Raw genomic sequence first — 6,143 nt, 5'->3', positions numbered from 1 at the left:
CATCTTTACCCAAACTCACTGACATCAGTTAAGTTATAAACTGCGTTCTGCAGAAGATAAAGGCTGAAGAAGTGTCCCGAAACAAAGCAACTGACCTAAGAGTTTGGTCAACAACCAGTAACAACGAGCTGAGACGTATTCCAGGTTTTTGTTCCAGGTGCTGCACACGAGTTGCACGTTTTGTTCTTGTACCGACCTTCTTAGAAATTGTGATTTCCTCATTTTACAAGAACAGAGGCACAGAAGTTTAAAGCCATGATGTGAGTGAGCGGGGAGAATCAGGCACCAGAGGTGAAGATGATTTATTCAAGGCAGCTACCCTTCCAGTAAAAACTGGACTCCTAGTCCAGTGCTCTCTGTAATTGAATGGTTTGCTTTTGTTTGCCTTTCTTATTTTTGTTTGTTTTCTTTCCTCCAAATATGCAATGGAAGAGAGAGATCAGGAGAAGGGGAAATGGAAAGAGAGAGAAAAAGAGAGAGCTTGTTTCTGAAGCTGTTCAGGATCCACAGTTTCTCTTCACGCCTGGGCTCAATGTGATGGTATCTGTAACTCCTGTCTGTGGGGCTACCCTGCCTAGCCTTTCCTCTCATAATGGCTGTTTGAATCTTTCAGGTTAATAGCATGAATATTAAGGAGTCCAGTGGGATTCTTTATAAGCAGAGGAAATTGGGATCAGGTTAAAAATCCAATTTTAATAAACTTTCCAAGTCCTGATTTAGATGGTGTGCTGAATCACCTTAAAAGTCAAATGTATTTTTAAAAGGTCCTTGTTGTATGGGAAGCTTGATGAGTATTGTTTAATTGTACATTGTGCATTCCTGTCTTCATAGAAAAGATCGTGTATAAAACTGATGAGAGCAGATAGGAGAGGCCACTATCCACAGAGCTGCTTGGCTAGAGGGGAGGGCATTTGGTTTGAAAGATAATTTTTACTCCTTTGACTAAAACAAAGAAAGCGTGATTACACTGTGTGAAAGTGGTATCCTCAAATAACTCCACTAATTTGATTGTGCTGAGGTCTAGGATTGTTTCTATTTCTTTTGATTTGCTAATTAGCTAGAGCGGTCTGCTTGTGAGAGAGAAAATGAGGGTCATTTCCAGAAAACATGTAGGATTGTGGTTCCTTCTGACTCCGCTCACCCATCCCATGCTTCCCTGACCGGGCTAACTCCCAACGTTGTCTATATGTCCTTGAAAACAATCCACCCATCTACAATTAGTAGATTATTTGATGTTTTTTTGAAAACAGGATTTTTATCCCCTTCATGACACCAGATTTACTCTTGTCACGTGTGGTGACAAGATTGAGTTTATAACTTTTGCTTTGGTGGGACATATCTTTCACCAAAATTAATTAATTAATTAAAAATTATATTTCATGAATGCATTGGTTTAAAAATGAATATATTATTCTGATCTATGTCAGTATTTTCTTAGACCTAAAAGCTCATTTTTTCTTCAGATTTTTAAGGAAATTAGGACATTTTTGAGAGTCCCTGAAAGTACCTTGCACTCTTATGACTTCTAAAGGAGCAGTTGGCCTCGTGTAGCTGATGATATTGCAGAAGATGGACGCTTGATTGGTTTAGGTGAATTAGGGATGGTAAATGCAATGTCCTACACATATCTTCCAGTCCATTTGTTGTGTTGGATAAACAACTCTATACAACATATTGCTTTTATTTCTGATCCTGTGTCAAACTTTGCCCCAAATTACACACATCAGTGCTGCAAAAATTGCAATATTGCAGGCCTGAAGTGGTCCCCTTGTTCAAATTATTAGACCCTGCTGAGCGCTTCAGGAATGCCTTCAGACAGTGGGAAATTGTGGCACTCTCTTTGATTTTCAGTTTGCTAGGACCAAAGCTGGCTGATGCTTTGATGAGCAGGTCTTGCTGATTTTCTCTTTTAGGGCTTATTCAAGGATACTGGGAGGTTCAAAGTCTTCAAGAAAAAAAGATTTTTTCCTCTTTCTCCTGCCCCATCAGTTCAGTTGAGACATTTGCTAGGTACTTCCTATATAGCAGCCCTGTGGTAGGTATATGGGCCAAGATTTACGGAGAAGAATAAAATTTAATCTCTTACCTGAAGGAGCTCACAGACATGCATAAACAGAAAAATTACAATTCACTCTGATAATTCCCATGAGCTCCCAGTTCTCCATGCGTTAGGAAGGTCGAAGGGGCATTTGGGCTGTGAATCTCGCACCCTGAACTCTCAGCTTCAAGCAGAATGGAATATTTCTTGCAGCTCTCTCAGAGGCCCCATTGAAGTTCTCTAGAGTGTGGCCCTATTGTCCCTGAAAACTGGCAGCGCCATCGTCTCCCTTCTAAGCCTTGTTTTGATTCCAGATTTAAAATAGAGCCAAAGCTATGAGAAGTCTCTTGAAAGACGCTAGAGTTCTCTTTCCCCAGACTTCTGGTATACTTTTCTCATGAAAGGGTTTACAACAACACTCATAAGAGCTAGCTATATATATATTTGTCTCCTTTATGGTAGTAGTAAGTATTTCATAGAATGCTTTGAAGCTCTGAATACTTAGCTCTTAAATGGGAAAAAAAGTAGCATTTTATATTTAAAATGATCAAATTAGCATATCTCAAAGTATTTGTAACAATATTTTTTGTAAACTAATGTAAAAATGGCTAACTTGTACAAAGTCGGGAAAATCCATTAAACCATATGGGAAACAAGAAGGAGGTGTGGCGAGGTAAATAAAATCCATGGCATTTCTCGATTAGCTTTATGCTAGGAGATTTGAATACATTCTCCTTGTATCCCCGTTGTACATGTGAATAGAGAAAAGTGAAGTCACTCTGTGAAGGTCAGACAACTAGCAATGTTGGTTTAGAACCGGGTGGACATCAAGTCCTTCTGTGCTTTCTCCCTGTCTCATGATGTAATTCTCTCCTTCCTCTCTTAACTGTGTGTATTCACTGTGTAAAACTAGCCAGAAGACTCCAGGGGGTTGTATGTTATCTCTCTAAATAAAGGAGAAGAGATGGGGGTTGTTCTTCATGCCTTGAAAATGTCCTTACGTTCTAGGAATTTAACCATCCATATGGTATTTAAATCCAATATTCACGATACTGTTATAATTGCATTTAGTAAACTAATTGACAAAATAAAATTCTGGGCTTAAAAGCTCAGTTCTCGGTGTAATTGTTTTTCTCTGCCCACATGTGATCGGCCCTTAAATTTAAAAGCTGTAATGGAGATGTAATTCCCTGCAAACTTTATCTCACAGTGGGGCCCCTGATTTCCTTTGGTGCTTCAGGTCTCAGCTCTGGTGTCGATGGTCATTCATTCATTCCAGTAAGACTGGTTCTCCAGCTTTTTCTCTCTGTGGGGTCGTGGGGTGGGCCCTGGAGATACAGAAGTGAGCTGGAGACAGCGTTTCCTGTCTTCTTGGAGCTGAAAGTCAGGAAGGTGTTGGTGTATCCATCAGTGGATGTAATGCCCTTCCCAGCTCTTGCCCCTTATCTAGAGTCAGCCTGCCTTTATAGATTCACCTCTTCCTGGAGCTGTTCTGGTTGGCAGAGCACTCTGCCTGCCTAGGGAGACAATGGACTTATTGATTGGCCAACTGGGGAAGAATAATGATGGATGCTCTATCAGCTCTGCCCCTCTTCCTCTTAGGAGCAAGCAGCCTGCAGGGAGCATCTAACCTGCTCAGCTTCTCCGCTCCTTCTCTGGGTCCGCCCTGTGGGGAGAGGGCTGCTCTGGCCCAGCTTGTCTCTTCCTCCCTGGGTACATGTGCCTGGTTCTGGAGCTCAGCTAGCAGGCCTCTTGACTCTCACATAGTTACATCTCTGACCTAGCTTTTCTGAGTAATGAAGGGCATAGCTAGTTTTCATCTGTCTTAGTCTTTATTGCATGGATGGGAAGAAGGGTGCCATTTATTGAGGTTGAATTAAAACTCCAAAACTGATTGACTCCCCTGATGTCTTTCTTTCCTGGCTCTTAATTCATTTATCTCCTGCCCACAGTTAGCACTCATTATGTGCTGTCCTGTTGTCTAATTTTTTTATTTTTTTTTTTTTTATTTTTATTTTTTTTAAAGATTTTATTTTTTCCTTTTTCTCCCCAACGCCCCCCGGTACATAGTTGTGTATTCTTTTGTTGTGGGTTCTTCTAGTTGTGGCATGTGGGACGCTGCCTCAGCGTGGTCTGATGAGCAGTGCCATGTCCGCGCCCAGGATTCGAACCAACGAAACACTGGGCCGCCTGCAGCGGAGCGCGCGAACTTAACCACTCGGCCACGGGGCCAGCCCCCCTGTTGTCTAATTTTTACCATGGCCATGGGCTTCTCCTGGGTTTATTATAAGTCTATTGTGTTCATAGTCTGTCTTTTGGGCCCTACTCATACTTAAAAAGAGATCATGAAGTGAACTCCCCCAAAATAGACATTCAGTAGGTATCACAAACCCCAGAGGACAGGTTCCAGAACCATGTTGCAGGGGTTCAGATCCCAGCTCTGCAGTATGAGCTCTGGGACTTTTCCCAAGTTACTTAGCCTCAGTTTCTTCTGTAAAACAGGGATAATAATAATGGCACCCTCTTTTTGTCACTCCATGTGAGGCACCTGGCACAGGGTACACACCGAATGCCCATGTGCATTGTTATTGTAAAAGGAAATTAAATGAAACAGCGCCTCCTTTCTTAGAAAAAAAAAGAACCCATGGACTTTCTGAAGGGCCTGAATGACCTCTGGATTACAGACCCTTTAAGGGAATGGTTCCTCTTGTGAACTGACAACATCTGCCTGGGAGGTCGTTGCTTGAAAATCACAGTGGTGAGGAGGAGGAGAGTTCTCACAGAGCGAAGCTTTGGGGTCAAACTGAAGTACACGTTTCTGCCCTTCCAGTCCATTCACCTCTCCTCTCTGAACCTCATTTCTTACTTTATAAACTAAATACAATGGTACTCACATAGAAGGCAATATTTTGAGGTTTAGGTAAGATGAGGAAGCTAAAAGCCACTAACCCTGCGTGGCCCATAGGTCAGTATATTTTGATTGACTGAATACAAGGAATATTCCTTCTGTTGCTGATTTCAAATAGTCCATAAGCCAGAGCTGTTGGTGTTGCCTGAGTTGACTTGCAGTCACTTGAAAAGCAAGTGACACTGAAGGGGCAGAGCAGGAAGAAGAGCTCCAGCCCCACGGAAAATCAAACAACTGACCCATTTGCTTCCAAATAATTGAGAATGGGAGGTGCTTCTTGTGCAGAGCACATCATTCTCTAAGTTTGCCAGCGCTATTCCACTCACGGGTGTGACATGCCATTTGTGCTGGAGCATGAAGGAAATTCTCTGTGCTTCCTCTTTCATCATCCACCCTTGATGTAAGCAGAATAATGGCCCCCAAAGATGTCCACATCCTAACACTCAGAACGTGTGAATATGTTACCTTATGTTGTGAGTTGAATTGTGTGCCCCTCCAAATTTGTATGTTGAAATCCTAACTCCCAGTAACTCAAAATGTGACTGTATTTCAAGATCAGGTCTTTATAGAGGGAATTAAGTGGAAATGAGTTCATTGGGATGGGCCCTAGTCCAATATGACTGGTGTCTTTGTAAGAAGAGGAGGCTAGGACACAGATCCACACAGATGGAAGACCACGTGAAGACACAGGGAGAAGGCAGTCATCTACAAGCCAGGGAGAGAGGCCTCAGGAGAAACCAACCCTGCCCACATCTTGATCTTAGGCTTCTATGTTCCAAAACCATGAGGAAATACATTTCTGTTGTTTAAGCCATCCAGTCTGTGGTACTGTGTTATGGCAGCCCTAAAAAATGAGTCAAGTCCCATCAGCACTTGGTTGTTGCTTTGCAAGAGAAATATAGAATCCCTGGTCATTCCTACAAATAAGAACATTGACCTCATAAAGTCATATTTATACCCCGGTGCTCTGTTTCTATTCTTTTTGCATACATGCTCTCTTTTCATTCCGATGTAAATTCTTAGTGTATTTTTTCAACACATTTTAAAACAATTATATTCACCACATATACTTCAAATAATGCTAATATCTCAGTTGAAGTGATGCCAGTTGGATGTGTTAGTTATACATTGCTGCATAACAAATTATCCCCAAAGTTAGTGCTTTAGAACAACACACATTTATTGTTTCACTTCCTG

The sequence above is a fragment of the Equus asinus genome, chromosome 3 (assembly GCF_041296235.1).
Source record: "Equus asinus isolate D_3611 breed Donkey chromosome 3, EquAss-T2T_v2, whole genome shotgun sequence".
In the NCBI taxonomy this organism is placed as follows: Eukaryota; Metazoa; Chordata; class Mammalia; order Perissodactyla; family Equidae; genus Equus; species Equus asinus.
This window is presented reverse-complemented; position numbering follows the sequence as displayed.